This window comes from Bubalus kerabau, chromosome 18, assembly GCF_029407905.1.
Source record: "Bubalus kerabau isolate K-KA32 ecotype Philippines breed swamp buffalo chromosome 18, PCC_UOA_SB_1v2, whole genome shotgun sequence".
NCBI lineage: Eukaryota > Metazoa > Chordata > Mammalia > Artiodactyla > Bovidae > Bubalus > Bubalus kerabau.
In genome coordinates this window covers 4,616,619-4,635,658 of record NC_073641.1, presented here as the reverse complement: position 1 = coordinate 4,635,658, position 19,040 = coordinate 4,616,619, and positions in this window count along the sequence as shown.

The window sequence follows — 19,040 nt, the reverse complement described above, 5'->3', positions numbered from 1 at the left end:
CCCCCTTCCGGCTCTGGCTGCCTGTCACTGGAGGGGGACGGTCTGTAGCCGGCTATCTCTGTTCAGTCCTTTGTTCCGTGTGCGGGCCTGGTGGTGTCTTAGGTTAGGGCTGGCTTTTTGCGTGGTAGATATCCCACAGTCTGGTTTGCTAGCCCAAATTATTTCACTCAAATAGCGCTCGGGGTATTCAGGCCAGATCCTTACTCTAAGCGATGCAGCCCGCGCTGCGTCTCTCTGCCCAGCCCCCACTTGCTAGTGGTGGGTGCAAGCGTCTGCGCTGCTTCTCCGCTGGGGGAGTTACCGTTAGGTTTTAATTGTTTATTTATTTTTCCTCCCTGTTATGTTGCCCTCTGTGCTTCCAAGGCTCAGCACAGACTCGGCAGTGAGAATGTTTCCTGGTGTTTGGAAACTTCTCTCTTTTTAAGACTCCCTTCCAGGGATGGAGCTCCATCCCTCCCTCTTTTGTCTCTTTTTTTTGTCTTTTATATATTTTCCTACCTCCTTTCAAAGACAATGGGTTGCTTTTCTGGGTGCCTGATGTCCTCTGCCGGCATTCAGAAGTTGTTTTGTGGAATTTACTCGGCGTTTAAATGTTCTTTTGATGAATTTGTGGGGGAGAAAGTATTCTCCCCGTCCTATTCCTCCGCCATCTTCTCTATTGAGTAGCTTTAGGCTTTTCAGATTTATTTCAGTTTTTCCCTTATTCCTAGGTCATGGTACTCAATTGATCTTATAGCTAAAAGCCTGGGATATTTACTAAGACACCTTCATCCTATGGGCTTGAACTCCTAATCCCTGTCTCCCCAGTTCTGTGCGACTGCTAAAATCTCTGTTCAACTCTTTAGATGCTGCTGTTCTGCTAAGCTTCTTAAAGTCTCTCCCAACAGGTATACATCTTAAGAACTGACTGATGATTTGAGGGAAATCTGTACACAGATTTTGGGGCTCACATCTCTGTAGTTTGCTCCTCTCTAGAAATTTGTCCATCAAATCTCAGCCCCTTTTGTTCTCAGACTCCCATGTCTGCTCCTAGCCTGCTGAGATTGCTGCTGTCCATTTAGCTCTGTTAATCCTCGTGCATTTCGAGTGTGATGTAACTGAAAAATTGTTTGGAGGGGGAGGAAGGGATGAAAAGAGCCGAGTTAAATCTGGATCTTGTCCTTAGTACTTCAATGCTCTCAAGAATTGAACCAAGTCCTGCCTTTGTTGGTTGTTCTCTAGCATCTTCAAACTATATATTGGTGTATAGTTGTTAGTATATGTCAAATTATTGTTAAATATTGTTAAATATATATTTGTTTCTTTATAGTTTTTGTATATGTAATATGAGTGTTAAATATATATGTGCTGCTGCTAAGTCGCTTCAGTCATGTCCGACTCTGTGCGACCCCATAGACAGCAGCCACCAGGCTCCCCCGTCCCTGGGATTCTCCAGGCAAGAACATTGGAGTGGGTTGCCATTTCCTTCTCCAATGCATGAAAGTGAAAAGTGAAAGTGAAGTCGCTGAGTCGTGTCTGACTCTTAGTGACCCCATGGACTGCAGCCTACCAGGCTCCTCCATCCATGGGATTTTCCAGGCAAGAGTACTGGAGTGGGGTGCCATTGCTTTCTCCAAATATATATGTATATTTCTGTATATTTGTCCTATTTTTTAAATTGTTTTCTATGGGAGGTCTAATCCAGCATAAGCTAATTCATTATGACTAGGCTATTTGCATCTTCCATACTTCACACTTGATTTTCATAGCTCATCCTCATCCCCACAGCTCAACTTATAAATGTTAAAATCTTTGATACCTTCATCATTCCCTTTTGTGCTAATTCCTAAAGGTTTTGATTCCTATATTTTAACTTTTACTTCCATGTCCCAAGACTTTTGACATCAAATCCTATCTGTGATTCCCACATTTCAACATTTCTGACGGTCACAACCCAAGCACCAATGATGATTTCTGACCTTCCTATTGCACATGCCACACAATAAATACCCCATTATTTTAACTGCTTATAGCCTTTGCCTAACTTCTAGATCTCAACCACATTTTAAAGCTATTTTTTAAAATAACAGTTCTGTTACTTCAATTTTCAGGTCATTAGGAGACGGAAAATTAGATTTGATCATTTGTCTTTTTTCTCACTCCAAAATATCCTTGGCACAAGTATAAGGTTGTGGTAAAAACAGCACCTGACTGTTCTGTGGATTCACCAGGTAATTCTGGGAATAAGAAATCAATTACTTTTTTTCCTTTTAAATTTGAGTGACCACAGAAGATTTCTGTTTAATTATCACTCTCTTCCATGATTTTCTATCAACAAAATATGCACATAACTCCGTATCTTTTCATCAGTTAACAAAATTTAAGATAGAATTGTGTCACTGCAGCTATTAAAATTAGCACAGAAGATGCTCTAGGATGTCAAATAATTCATTTCTATCACAAAACTCAATTAAAGGAGGGACATTTAGAGCCCTTAGGAATTACAAAATTATCTTCCTTTATGGCAACTAGCCTTCTAAAAAAGACAGATAGATCTTTAATCTTTGTATCTTTTTAGAGGATTCAATTAGCATATGTAATTCTGGTGCTTTAGGAAATTCACCTAACAACTCTTAGTTTTGACTTATTATTTCTAAGGTCAGGATAACAGTAAGTCTATAATTCAATAATTTTGCAAAAAGTAATATTGAGATGAGACAGTCAAGCACAGTGGTTAGGAAAAGAACATGGAGCCACACAGCCTGGATTAGGACACCAGCTCCACCACTTACTAGCTGGTAAACTTGTGGAAGTTACTTAACCTCTCCAGGTCTTCATTTCCTCAACTATAAAATGGAGACTACTAGTACATATCTCATAGGTTACTGTGATGATTCATGAGTTTATATATAATAAGTGCTACATTTTCAGGCTTCCCAGGTGGCTCAGCAGTAAAGAATCCAGTTGCCAATGCAAGAAAATGCAGGAGATGTGGGTTTGATCCCATGATCAGGAAGAAACCCTGGAAGAAGAAAAGGCAACCCACTCCATTGTTCTTGCCTGGAAAATCCCATGGAGAGAGGAGCCTGGCAAGCTGCAGCCCACAGGGACACAACTAAGCACGCACACACAAATACTAATTTTATTAGCAAGTGAATCCATATTCTTTAAATATCATATTTAAGTCAGTATTTTAATGGAATGGTATTATGAATTTAATCAGAGTTAATTATTCTATACTTTTTTACTTTGTAAATTTACTATCCAATTGGATATTACCTCATTGTCCCTCCTACCCCACCCACCTTCTTAATCCTGAAAATTTTTGAAAGGCTGTGACATTACCTACATGAACATTTTTCTCATGTTTTCGTATGTGGTAGGACTGAAACTTCAAAATGATTCAACTAAAATTCTTACTTTATGAATACTTAAAATGTAAAACCTATAATCAATCATTTACTTTAGTAACACATATAAGCAAAATATAGAAAGAATTAGTACACATTTCCTTAAATGTATTCTGCAAATATAATTTTATTAAATACACTTAGTAAAATTGCTTAATACATCAGTAAGTTTGGGGAATCCAGCAGAGGGCAGGCAGGTAAGAGAAATAGGAGAATACATCCAATAAATTCAAATTTACATAAAATCCCTCCAAAACACAAAAATCCTGTGAAATATTGACCTGTGAGAATTTCTTTCATGTTAGTTGATTTCAACTATATTTTTGTTTTGTCAAGTCATTAAACTTCATTTATTTAAATATCTAGTGTGAAACCAGAGTAAAAAAATTTTTTTCTTTACTAATGATATGAGCTTCGCCAGTGGCTCAGCAGTAGAGCTGAGCAATGCAACAATGCAGGAGATGGAGGCAAGAGACATGGGTTCAATCCCTGCATCAGGTAAATCTAGAGAAAGGAAATGGCAACTCATTCCAGTATTCTTGCCTGGAAAATCCCAATCCGTGGGTTGCAGAAGAGTTAGACATGACTGGGTGATTAACAACAACAAAATGATATGGATATGGATGAGAATTATTTCACAATCTTGATTAGTACATATATACTAAAAACTATATATACTTTTTCTTTGAATGACTTATTTTAACTCAGTGGTAATAATAAGGGTATACTGCTGTGTATTAATAATACCATTTTTTGACAAATAAAAATTAATATTTCTCATTCTGTACATTGATTTCTATACTGACAAACCTAGACAGCATTCTGGACATTGCCTTATATTACTTTCATATCACAAGCTGGAATCAAAATTGCTGGGAGAAATATCAATAACCTCAGATATGCAGATGATACCACTCTAACAGCAGAAAGGGAAGAGGAACTAAAGAACCTTTTGATGAGGGTGAAAGATGAGAGTGAAAAAGATGGCTTGAAACTCAACACTAAAAAAAACTTAAGATCATGGCACCCAGTCCCATTGCTTCATGGCAAATGGAAGGGGAAAAAGTGGAAGCAGTGATAGATTTTATTTTCTTGGGCTCCAAAATCACTGCAGATGGTGACTGCAGCCCTGATATTAAAAGACACTTGCTCATGGGAAGGAAAGCTATGACAAACCTAGACAGCATATTAAAAAGTGGAGACATTATTTTGCTAACAAAGGTCTATTTAGTCAAAGCTATGGTTTTTCCAGTAGTCCTGTACGGATGTGAGAGTTGGATCATATAGAAGGCTGGGTGCCAAAGAATTGATACTTTCGAATTGTAGTGCTGGAAAAGGCTCTTGAGAGTCCCTTGGACAGCAAGGGGATCAAACCAGTCAATTCTAGAGGAAATCAACTCTGAATATACATTGGAAGGACTAATGCTGAAGCTGAAACTCCAATACTTTGGCCACCTGATGCAAAGATTCTTTGGGAAAGACCCTGATGCTGGGAAAGATTGAAGGCAGTGGGGAGAAGGGGACGACAGAGACAAAATGGTTGGATGGTATCACCAACTCAATGGACATGATTTGAGCAAACTCCAAGAGATGTTGGAGGACAGAGGAGCCTAGTGTGCTGCAGTCCATGAGGTTGCAAAAAGTCGAACATGGCTTAGTAACAGCAACTTGCATATTAGTTTCTCCACATAATAAGAGTTTAAGGCACTGATTACATAAGCATTATGTCGATATGCATCTTAAATTAATGCTAAGAAGGGTCATGATAATATGTGACCTGATATACAGTGCTATTTTGAAAAGCTATTTTGCAATTTATATAAAGAAGCTTAAAAACGTTCATTATCTTCACCCAACTTCTAGAAAGTGATTCTAACAAAATAGCCTAATTTTTAAAAAGTTTTATATGCCAAGATATTTATTACAGCATGATTTGCAATTGGAATAAGCAGAAATGCTTAAGTAAATTATGGTACACCATATGGCAGAATCCTCTATCAGATCAGATCAGATCAGTCGCTCAGTCGTGTCTGACTCTTTGCGACCCCATGAATCGCAGCACACCAGGACTCCCTGTCCATCACCACCTCCTGGAGTTCACTCAGACTCACGTCCATCCAGTCAGTGATGCCATCCAGCCATCTCATCCTCTGTCGTCCCCTTCTCCTCCTGCTCCCAATCCCTCCCAGCATCAGAGTCTTTTCCAATGAGTCAACTCTTCGCACGAGGTGGCCAAAGTACTGGAGTTTCAGCTTTAGCATCATTCCTTCCAAAGAAATCCCAAAGTTGATCTCATTCAGAATGGACTGGTTGGATCTCCTTGCAGTCCAAAGGACTCTCAAGAGTCTTCTCCAACACCACAGTTCAAAAGCATCAATTCTTCGGTGCTCAGCCTTCTTCACAGTCATTAAGAATTATATTTATGGAGAGTTTTGTAAAAAAACATATGGAAATGTTGTGTTATAAGGTTAAGTGTAAAAGGAAAAAAGGAACAATATATCATTTCAATCAAATGAAAAAAGCATAGAAAACATGAGTGGAACAGAATACAAACAAATATTAACAAGGCTGTCTTATGAATGGTGGAATTAAGGGTTTTTTTTTCTCTTCTTCATCATGTTTCTGTGTTTTCAAGATTTTCTAAAATATACATTATTCACTTTTATAATGAGAGAAAAACTTGTAGCAAAAAGTGATCCTGAAATAGATTCCCATTAATCTTATTAATGTACTTAATATTAACAAGGTGCTAATGGCAGGTGTATATATTTGAAGGAAAGACCAATTAGAAAAACTGAACTTGACCATACAGGCACTACTGCCACAAATCTCTTTTGGAACAAAACAAAATGTGGATATGATGTGTGTGTATGTAAAATTTTTAAATAATGCAATCTTAAATTGAAACGGAAAATATAAAACGTGTAAACTCTAGGGGAACAGGGCAGAAGAGACCTATTGATAGTTATATCCCATTTTATGCCCAGAGCTACTTACCAGGAATAGGCATGTCCCCATTTCAAGTGCTTTCTTTTAAAAGATTTCCGTAAAATACATTTAAAGCCTTATCAATGATAGCAATACTGTTTAACTGTTTTTAGAGTAAAATTAATTTGAACTAAAATATAAAATTAGGTCCTTCACATACTAATATTACTTTGCACAGGCAAAATCTATACTATTTCTTAGAACCCTGGAGAAGGAAATGGCAGCCCACTCCAGTACTCTTGCCTGGAAAATCCCATGGACAGAGAAGCCTGGTTGGCTACTGTCCATGGGGTCGCAAGGAGTCAGACATGACTGAGCGACTTCACTTTCACTTTCTTAGAACCCAAGTCTCTTCCTTAGAGGTCAACATTTTCTTTTTGCTAAAAGTTATGTTTTAAATTTACTGTGAGGATACCCAGCTAACCAAGCAACTCTCTTACTATAAGGAAAAATGCGAGCACCTAAGAATATCTCAAGGAAAATCAAGTTGTGAACTCTCTTCCATCTCCTTTTCTTTCTTGTCTCCCATCTCCCCTTCCCCAACACACATTAACACTATTCCCACAATTAGGTTACATCATACTCAGGAGCTTAGGAGAGACGATACCCACATTAAATCCTTTCAAATTGCAGCAATTTATTTTAAAAGACTATTTCTATCATTTTCTCCTGATTATAGAAGAAATCCATGATTTTTATATAAAATTGCATGATACAGAATTGTATAAAATCAAAAGTAAAAATTACCAAGAATGGCAGCCTCTCAAAAATAACATTTTAATATAGCAGCATGTCTTACCATTCCTCTGTCTCTGCACATACATATATTGGCAAAAATTTTTTGATAGGAATGAGATCATTCTATAAAACTGTTTTGTACCTTGATTTTTCTAACAGAATATGCATTTTAGATGTATTTCAATGTCAGTATTATAAATCTACCTCATTTCTTTTTTAGTAACTCCATATTCCTCCATGTGTGTATACTATGATTTATTTAATCAATCCTGTACTGAGAGAAATTTACTTCTTTTTACTTCATAACTAAAGCTTATAGTAGCAATATTAGGTGAACTAACATATTCTCTATAACTAGGAGAGGCAGAAAAGACAAAATTTTGCCCTCAGGGCATCTACAAACACTGCTCCAAAAAAGCATTCCCAGGTTAACTGGTACATAAGTTGATTATACATACACTCTTATGTTGTATGTTGACTTATACATACAGTTTATTGTTCTCCAAGAACACTTCATCTTGTATATTGTCACCCTGTATATTTAAAATTATATGCAGAGCACATCATGAGAAACACTGGGCTGGATGAGGCACAAGCTGGAATCAAGATTGCTGGGAGAAATATCAATAACCTCAGAAATGCAGATGACACCAACCTTATGGCAGAAAGAGAAGAAGAACTAAAGAAGTCACTTGATGAAAGTGAAAGAAGAGAGTGAAAAAGTTAGCTTAAAGCTCAACATTCAGAAAACTAATCATAGCATCTGGTCCCATCACTTCATGGCAAATAGATGGGGAAACAGTGTCAGACTTTATTTTTGGGGGCTCCAAAATCACTGCAGATGGTGACTGCAGCCATGAAATTAAAAGACGTTTATTCCTTGGAAGGAAAGTTATGACCAACCTAGACAGCATATTCAAAAGCAAAGACATTACTTTGCCAACAAAGGTCCGTCTAGTCAAGGCTATGGTTTTTCCAGTAGTCATGTATGGGTGTGAGAGTTGGACTATGAAGAAAGCTGAGTGCCAAAGAATTGATGCTTTTGAACTGTGGTTTTGGAGAAGACTCTTGAGAGTCCCTTGGACTGCAAGGAGATCCAACCGTCCATCCTAAAGGAGATCAGTCCTGAGTGTTCATTGGAAGGACTGATGCTGATGCTGAAACTCCAATACTTTGTCCACCTGATGCAAAGATTCTTTGGAAAAGACCCTGATGCTGGGAAAGATTGAAGGCAGGAGGAGAAGGGGACGACAGAGGATGAGATGGATGGCATCACCGACTCAATGGACATGAGTTTGAGTAAGCTCCGGGAGCTGGTGATGGACAGGGAAGCCTGGAGTGCTGCAGTCCATGGGGTTGCAAAGAGTCAGACACGACTGAGTGACTGAACTGAACTGAAGAACACTTCTGATAATTGAAGGGGGAGATATTAATGCATACTCTGGGCTAATCATGAAGCCATCCTGTAGGGTGGAGCTGGGGTTTATACCAGCTGTGAGAAAAGAAGTTGGTGGAGTCACTGTGGGCAAGCATGGTGAAGGGGACTTCTGTGTAGAGGGCTGGTTGGCAAGCCTGTCAGATTCTAAATGGGGTAAGGAGAGCATTCCATCATGAGAGTGGTCCTTGGAGTGTCAGAAACTAGCAGAGGAGAGTATCCCACAAGAGTTTTGGCCAATTGTGGCATTTTGGAGACCAGGTGATATGAAGAGAATATGTGTGCATTGAGGGCATGTTGGGGGCATAGTACAGGATTTTGATGTTCAACAGGCCTGATAAAGGCATCTATGTATGTGTGGTAGGGGCTAGCTAGGAATGGGGAATGAGACGAGCCTGGGAAGGGTGAGGAGAGTGTTTACATGGAGTGGTGTCCTATAAGAGGTGTCAGAGCCTAAGCAGAGAAAGGAGATATCAATGCAGGGGAGAAATTGACAATGGAGTTGGAAAACTGATTAGGAAATTGATGAAATAAATATGTAACAATAATGGAAGTCAGATTTTTCACTGCGGAAAAAGGAAATTACAAATATGGAAAGGGGGAAAACTAGGATCAACCTTGTGGTGTTGGATTCGGATTAGAAATTTCAGTGAAAATGCATGGTTTTCAATATGTAGAGATAAATATACAAATAAATTTAGGTGCATATATATACCTACATATATGCCTACTGAGAGTTCCTGAGGTCAGCAATACCCCAACAGTACCAAGCACACCTAACATCCAGAACTTGGCCTCTAAAAATTATTTTCTACTTACAGGAATCAGTCCCATGGAGAAATAGCAGATTCTAAGCTGGGCACGTAAGTACAAAATGTGTTTAGAACGTTTTTTGGATGTCAAAAACTAAGGAAATCTTCAAAGAATAAAGGGGGCCTATCAAAAGGCCATAACAGCCAGCTTGAAGGGGCTCCCACTGGCCAAATCTAGGAAAAAACAGGCATCAAAGTAAATTATAGTGACAGATTATAACATTTGATGAAGAATGGATTATTTACATACTCTCATTGCAGTTCCTCACAAAATACGTACTAAAGAAAGCAGAAAAGGGTAACTTTTCAGTGCAAAAATCTCATTCACCACCTTAATTGAGTGATTAACATAGAACATATTAGTAATGGGACAAATGTACATCATGTGCCTCTTGACAGGATGCAGTAATAACACAGCATCATCTCTGTGATAGTCTCACAAAAGATGCATGTTCTGAATCTAATCTTGAAACATTATGATTAACATCAAGCTCAAATTGAGAGATATTCTACAAAATAACTGGCCTATAATCTTCACAAATTCCAGGGTAATGAGCATCAGTGAAAGGCTGATCCACTGAGAAAACTAAAAGAGAAACAATTTAAATGCAAGGTGGGAGTTCCCTGGCCATTCAGTGGTTAAAACTTCATGCTTGCAATGCAGGGGGCACTGGTTTGATCTTTGGCCAGGGAACTAAGATCCCACAAGCTGCAACATGGCCAAAGATTTTTTTTTTTTTAATGCAATGCATGATTTGAACTGGATAATTTTATAATAAAGGACACATTGGGAATATTTGGCAAACTTGAGTGCAATCGAAGAATTAGAAGGCAATAATGTATCAATGTTAATTTCTTGATTTCATAATTGCAGTTATGTAAAAGAATGTCCTAGTTTACAGAAAATAAACACTGACATATTAGGGGACAAGATAATTGTGCTTCTTAAAATTGGTATGTATCTTAGGTTTGAAGAAATTCAGTCAATGACAAGTTTTATTATCCTTGAAACAACATCACTTAAATAGTTGGGTGTTCCGTCCATACAGACAATAATCTAAAATATTCCGAGACCCCTAGGACTGGTTCTTTGTAATGGCAGAATTCATTTTAAGAAAATAAATCCTCTGAGAGATAGTCTTTACCTAGAAGGCCTAAAGCAGAGCCCAACATGTCTGCTTTAGGAATACACTTGGATTACTGTTTTACAAAGGAAAAAATGAAGATACATTCCAGGTACATGCAAGTAACACTTGCCATTAATTCACTGATAAGATCTCATTGGGTGATAATCTGAGAAGTCAAAATGTTGGCCTCAGGAGTCCAGGGGAACCTGTCTGAATGATGAATATACAACCAAATTTTAGAGTGTTAAAAGGAGACAGTGGTTGGGTAAAGCATCTGTCACCCTGCCGAAGAAGAGAGGCCATGTAATCATAGTGCTAAAAGCAACACCAGACCACTTTCAGGGCCGCCACTCTACAGAGTGACACTAAAAACCATCTCTGGAGGTGCCCACTTACAGAGTGATCACAGGACATGTTTGGTTGGTGGTTTCTCTTTCAAGATGATTTTCAAGAATTAGCATATTTGAAAATGGAAAATAGTATATGACATTTCCAAAGGCCCAACTTGAAACCAGATAATTTGAACATGGGTTGTACCAGAGACACTTCACAAAGGGATTGCCACAGGTTAGCACCTTCTGCACTGGCCTAGCATTAGCCATTTATAAACAAGCCCTCTGTGTGTTCCTAGTGTTGGACATTTCATACACAGGCCCTCTTGGACTACCTCACCTGCAGATAGCCTGGTGATGACCGTTTTCAAGAGACACCAGAATTTTGATGGGAGGAGAGTTTGGGAAAGAATGAATATACATATATGTATGTATGTATGTATGTCTGAGTCCCTTTGCTTGAAACTATCACAACATCGGAGAAGGCAATGGCACCCCACTCCAGTCCTCTTGCCTGGAGAATCCCATGGATGGAGGAGCCTGGTGGGCTGCAGTCCATGGGGTCGCGAAGAGTCGGACACGACTGAGCAACTTCACTTTCACTTTTCACTTTCATGCATTGGAGAAGGAAATGGCAACCCACTCCAGTGTTCTTGCCTGGAGAATTCCAGGGACGGGGGAGCCTGGTGGGCTGCCGTCTATGGGGTTGCACAGAGTCGGACACGACATTATTAATGGGCTATACTCCAATATAAAATAAAAAGTTTTTTTTCTAAAAGAGGCACCAGAATTTTAAAAATGGACCAAGCCAAGATATTTCTTAAATGAGCTATCCTAATCAGCTTTCTTCCTCCATCTTTCTACTGCTCTACATTCATCCTCAAACATATACTTGGACAATCTGTTTAAAACTGGGATGATGTATGTCATTTTATACCTGTGTCTACTGCAATGCAATTGTAGATGGATCAGCCTTAGTCATTTCTCAAACTGGTTCACCAACTCCAGACTTTTTGCTTATCTGTATGGCAAATAACAGATTGCCTTGATGATTATCTATCAGCAATTTTTTGCAAGTAGTATCCAATTGCACCAGCAGTGTGAGAGACCTGGGTTCGATTCCTGGGTTGGGAAGATCAGTGAGAGGAGGGCATGGCAATCCACTCCAGTATTCTTGCCTGGAGAATCCCCATGGACAGAGGAGCAGGGAGAGCTGCAATCCATGGGGTAACATAGAGTTGGACATGACTGAGCTACAAAACACAGCACAGTATCCAATTGCAAATGATTTTATTGATTCTTAGAATATATAAGGAATGTTATGCTAAGTTACCTCTTTGCGAAATAGAAGGTTACATTCATTTAAAACGTTAATTTTCTTCATTTCAGCCTTTTTCACTTCCTCCATGATGCCTATCAAAAAATTTAGCACAGAGAAACACTTAATTTATCATTTGATTATTCTTTCTTATCAGCTGAGATGATATTTTGGTCATCATATGAATAAAATAGGCTCTTAAATGAGGAGAATACTGTTTTAAAAAACTAGATCCTAACTTGCCTAGTTTTTGGAAATTTGGAAAGAGCGATTCATTCTATCTGAAATTTTTACAGAAAATTTGACTTTCAAAAATGCATTGTTATTATACAAGTAAATCTAGGTGGCATTTTATGTGGAACGTCTATATTTTCATACAAATGTGTTTCCTCTCTCATAGTCACTGGCGTCATCTTTTTTCTCTTCTTCAGTGAAGTCTCCATAATTTGTATTTTCCTTTGTGATTTGGTTCCTGCAGGAATTTGATATGTAAGTGAAGAATCTATACAGACAGCAAGTTAGAGATTATATAAGTGAAAAATACACTGTATTTAAATAACTATTGGCCAGAGAGTAGACCTTTCCAGTGCTATAGTTACCCACACCCACCCTATCTCTTTACAGATATGCAGATGACACCACCCTTATGGCAGAAAGTGAAGAGGAACTAAAAAGCCTCTTGATGAAAGTGAAAGTGGAGAGTGAAAAAGTTGGCTTAAAGCTCAACATTCAGAAAACGAAGATCATGGCATCTGGTCCCATCACTTCATGGGAAATAGGTGGGGAAACAGTGGAAACAGTGTCAGACTTTATTTTTGGGGGCTCCAAAATCACTGCAGATGGTGATTGCAGCCATGAAATTAAAAGATGCTTACTCCTTGGAAAGAAAGTTATGACCAACCTAGATAGCATATTCAAAAGCAGAGACCTTACTTTGCCAACAAAGGTCCATCTAGTCAAGGCTATGGTTTTTCCAGTAGTCATATATGGATGTGAGAGTTGGACTGTGAAGAAAGCTGAGCGCCAAAGAATTGATGCTTTTGAACTGTGGTGTTGGAGAAGACTCTTGAGAGTCCCTTGGACTGCAAGGAGATCCAACCAGTCCATTCTGAAGGAGATCAGCCCTGGGATTTCTTTGGAAGGAATGATGCTAAAGCTGAAACTCCAGTACTTTGGCCACCTCGTGCGAAGAGTTGACTCATTGGAAAAGACTCTGATGCTGGGAGGGATTGGGGGCAGGAGGAGAAGGGGACGACAGAGAATGAGATGGCTGGATGGCATCACTGACTCAATGGACATTTGAGTCTGAGTGAACTCCGGGAGTTGGTGGTGGACAGGGAGGCCTGGCGTGCTGCGATTCATGGGGTCGCAAAGAGTCAGACACAACTGAGCGATTGAATTGAACTGAACTGAACTGATAGACTGAGTGTCTGGGTTCCACCAAAATTGATATGTTGAAACACTAATCTCCAACATAACTACGTTTGGAACAGGGCCTGTCAGGAGGTGATAAAGGTTAAATGAAGTCGTAAGGGTAGGGCCCTAATGTAATAGGGCAGGTATCCTCCTGAGAAAAGGACGAGACACCATAACTCTCTCTCTTTTCAACCATGTGAGGACACAGTGAGAAAAGGGCCATTTGCAAACCAGGAAGAGAGCACTAATTCAGAAGCTGTACCCTGCCAGACCTTCATCTTGAACTTTCCAGCCTCCAGAGCTGTGAGAAAGCAAATTTCTGTTATTTAAGCCATATTATCTATGGTATTTTGTTATGACAGCCCCAGCAAACTTAGACTCCCCTATTCTTCTCTTCCTCCCAGTGCACACGCCTCTCTCCATACATACTGGTATTCATCTAGCCCCAGAATTCAACTATATGCATATTTGGATGACTTTATTTTATTACCATATCTCACAGAGTATTTGAATTGAATATGCACCACACATAATCATGTTATTTATTTTTATTTGATGTACAAAGAACTGTGTTCTTAAGTGGCCAAGTTCTACTCTGCCTTTTCAGCTTTAGAATCTATTAAGGGCACTATTCATCTTGCAGCTCTGAAAGCGTGTATCCTTTTACCAGCTGCTTCCTACTTCTTCCACACCACAAGCCCCTGGTAACCTCTCTGTTTCTGTCAGTTTGAGTTTTTAAAAGATTCCACAGATAAGTAATATCATGCAGTATTTGTCTCTATGTGGCTTATGTAACTTAACAAAATGCCCTCAAGGTCCACCCATGTCACAAATGACAGGATTTTTTTCTTTCTCGTGGTTGAATAATATTCATATATATTATATTCATGTATGTGTGTATATATATATATCTTATTTATCCATTGATGGATACTGAAGTTGTTTCCATATCTCAATGAACATAGGAGGGCAGATATATCTTCAAGAAAGTAATTTTCTTTCCTTTGGATATGTATCCAGAAGTGGGATTGCTGGATCACATAATAGTTTTCTCTCTCTCTCTTTTTTTTTTGAGGACTCTCCATACCGTTTTCCAAGGTGATGGCATCAACTTCCATTCCCACCAACATTGCCCTTTTCTCCACATTCTTCCCAGCATTTACTTCTTGTCTTTTTAATGACAGCCATTGTAACCATTGTAAGGTGATATCTCATTGTGCTTTTGATTTGCATTGACCTGACTATTAGTGGTGCTGAGCATCTTTAATATACTAGTTGTGCACCTGTATGCCTTCTTTGGAAAGATGCCCATACAGATCTTCTGACCGTTAACTGGATTGTTTGGGGGTTTTGCTACTGAGTTGTATGAATTCCTTATATATTTTGTACATTAACTGCCTTATCACATATGTGATTTACAAATATTTTCTCTCATTCTGTAGGTTGCCTTTTCATTTTGTCGATGGTTTCCTTTGCTGTGTAGAGGCCTTTTAGCTTCTATAGTACAGTATAGTATAGTCCCATTTGTTTATTTTTGCTTTTGTTATCTTTGCTTTTGGTGTCAAATTCAAAACAACCTTGTTAAGACTGAAGTCAAGGAACTTACTCCCTACGTTTTCTAGGAATTTTACAGTTTCAGGTCTTAAATTTGAGTCTGTAATCTGTTTTGAATTGATTTTTGTATATGCAGAAAATGAGTGTTCAGTTTCATTTGTTTGTTTGTGGATATCCATTTTCCCTAGCATCATTTATTGAAGAAACTGTCCTTTCTCCACTTAATATTCTTAGTTTTTCAAAAATTAATTGATCATCAGTGTGTCACTTTATTTCCAGGCTCTCTATTCTGCTCCATTGATCTATGTGTCTGGTTTTGTGTCAATACTATGCTGTTTTGATTATATTTTTGTAATATAGTTTGAATCAGGATGTGTGACGCTTCCAGCTTTGTTCTCATTTCTCAAAATTGCTTTGGTTAATTTGGGATCTTTTGTGGCTCCATACAAATTTTAGGATTTTTTTTTTTCTATTTCTGTGAAAAAGTCCATTGAAATTTTGGTAAAGATTGTATTGCATCTATAGATCGCTTTGGTTAGTTTGGATATATAAACAATTTAAGTCTTCCAATCCATTAACATGGAATATTTTCCTTCTTTGAGTCTTCTTAAGTTTCTTTCATAAGTATTTTAGGGTTGTCAGTGTATAGATCTTTCACCTCCTTGGTTAGATTTATTTCTAACTATTTTATTCTTTTTGATGCTATTGTTAGTGGGATTGTTTCTGTAACATTTTTTATAGTTTGTTGTTAATTACAGAAATAAAACTTATTTTTGTATATGGACTTTGAATTCTGCAATTTTGTTGAGTTTATTGATTAGTTCTAACAGAAAGCTTTTGACTGTGTGGATCACAATAAACTGTGGAAAATTCTTCAAGAGATGGGAATACCAGAGCACCTGACCTGCCTCTTGAGAAACCTATATGCAGGTCAGGAAGCAACAGTTAGAACTGGACATGGAACAACAGACTGGTTCCAAATAGGAAAAGGAGTACGTCAAGGCTGTATATTGTCACCCTGCTTATTTAACTTATATGCAGAGTACATCATGAGAAACCCTGGGCTGGAAGAAGCACAAGCTGGAATCAAGATTGTCGGGAGAAATATCAGTAACCTCAGATATGCAGATGACATCACCCTTATGGCAGAAAGAGAAGAGGAACTAAAAAGCCTCTTGATGAAAGTGAAAGAGGAGAGTGAAAAAGTTGGCTTAAAGCTCAACATTCAGAAAACGAAGATCATGGCATCTGGTCCCATCATGTCATGAAAAATAGATGAGGAAACAGTGGAAACAATGTCAGACTTTATTTTTTTGGGTTCCAAAATGACTGCAGATGGTGATTGCAGCCATGAAATTAAAAGAGGCTTACTCCTTGGAAGGAAAGTTATGACCAACCTAGAGCACATATTAAAAAGCAGAGACATTACTTGGCCAGCAAAGGTCCATCTAGTCAAGGCTATGGTCTTTCCAGTGGTCATGTATGGATGTGAGAGTTGAATTGTGAAGAAAGCTGAGTGCCAAAGAATTGATGCTTTTGAACTGTGGTGTTGGAGAAAACTCTTGAGAGTCCCTTGGACTGCAAGGAGATCCAATCAGTCAGTCCTGGGTGTTCATTGGAAGGACTGATGCTGAGGCTGAAACTCCAATACTTTGGCCACCTCATGCAAAGAGTTGACTCATTGGAAAAGACCATGATGCTGGGAGGGATTGGGGGCGGGAGGAGAAGGGGACGACAGAGGATGAGATGGCTGGATGGCATCACCAACTTGATGCACATGAGTTTGGGTAAACTCTGGGAGTTGGTGATGGACAGGGAGGCCTGGCATGCTGTGATTCATGGAGTTGCAAAGAGTCAGACACAACTGAGCCACTGAACTGAACTGAACAGTTTTTTGGTAGAGTCTTTAGGGTTTTCTATATAAAGTATCATGTCATCTGCAAATAAAGATGGTTTTACTTCTTCCTTTCCAATTTGGATGTCTTTTATTTCTTTTCTTGCCTAATTGTCTGACTAGGACTTCTAATACTATGTTGAATAAAAGTGATGAGAATGGACATTTTTTTTATTCCTGACCTTATGGGAAAAGCTTTCAACTTTGCACCATTAAGTATAATGTTACCTGTGGGTTTGTCATCTATAACCTTTATTATGTGGATGTACATTCCTTCTATATCTAGTATGTAATTTTTCTCTATCACCATATTCAAGCTTCTAAGTTATATTGATGAGATAATACACATGAAGTAGTTTTGTAGATCTTCTAACACCTTAAACATATAAAGTGTAATATTATTGTATTGCCTGACATGATTATAATGGAAATGTTTTAATATTTCAAACCTGCACTTTAAAATGCAATCTGGAGGACAGAATTCATTAACATGGTCAACAGATATATTGACTGTGTGAGCTGTACAAATAATTCACATGCCTGCATTGACACAAACCTATTATCTCCAGAAAGGAACATTTTGTCTACCTTTTTCTTTCACTCCAGATGTGCTATTGGATGGACTGACACTGCACAAGCAAAAGTGACATCATTTCAAGTGAAGTTCTATGTATTTTAAGGAGCAAAGAAATAATAGGACCTACAAGAAAAAAATAATTAAGTTAAAAATGGCTCTGGTGTCTAAAGAAATATTTTTATAAATAATTTGTGCATGTGTAAATTCAATTGGCACAAATAATTGCTTTTAAAATTCATATAAGTAGTCAGATTTTCAGCCAGAATTGCTACAACATGTGGTGTACTTATGGTCAATTAATCCATGACAAGGTGGCAAGAATATACAATGGAGAAAAGACAGTCTCTTCAAATAAATGGTGCTGGGAAAACTGGATAGCTACATGTAAAAAAATGAAATTAGAACATTCTCTAACACCATATATAAAAATAAACTCAAAATGGATTAAAGACCTAAATGTACATTGGATACTCTAAAATCCCTAGAGGAAATCATAAGCAGAACAGCGTTTGACATAAATCACAGCAATTTTTTTTTAGATCTGTCTCTGAGAGTAATGGAAATAAAACCAAAAATTCGCAATGGGGACTAATTAAACTTAGAGGTTTTGCATGGCAAAATAAACAAAACAAAAAGACAACCTATGGAATGGGAAAAAATATTTGCAAATGATGTGACTGACAAGGGCTTAGTTTCCAAAATATACAAACAGCTCATACAGCTCAATGTCAAAAAGACAAACAACCCAATCAAAGATGGGCAGTGGATCTAAATAGACATTTCTCCACAAAAGACATGCAGATGCAACCATTTGCAGCAACATGGATGAACCGAGGGGATTCCCAGGTCGTGCGAGTGGTAAAGAACCTACCTGCCAGTGCAGGAGGCATAAGAGACTTGAGTTCGATCCCTGGGTCAGGAAGATCCCCTGGCAAAGAGCATGGCAACCCACTCTAGTATTCTTGCCTGGAGAATCCCCATGGACAGAGGAGCCTGGCTAACTGCAGTCCATGGGGTCGCAAAGAGTCAGACACAACTGAGCAACTAAGCACAGCACAGAATAAGAAAGCCTATAGAGATAGAAAGGAGATTGCTAATGCTAAGTCACTTCAGTCGTGTCCAACTCTGTGCGACCCCATAGACAGCAGCCCACCAGGCTCCCCCGTCCCTGGGATTCTCCAGGCAAGAACATTGGAGTGGGTTGCCATTTCCTTCTCCAATGCATGAAAGTGAAAAGTGAAAGTGAGGTCGCTCAGTCGTGTCTTGACTCTTAGCCACCCCATGGACTGAAGCCTACCAGGCTCCTCCATCCATGGGACTCTCCAGGCAAGAGCACCAGAGTGGGGTGCCATTGCCTTCTCCTAGAAAGGAGATTAGCAATTATCTATGTCTGGACAGGATGGCTAGAGGGATGACTAAGAGGAGTGGGGTTTCTTTATTGGGGTAATGAAAATAAAAAA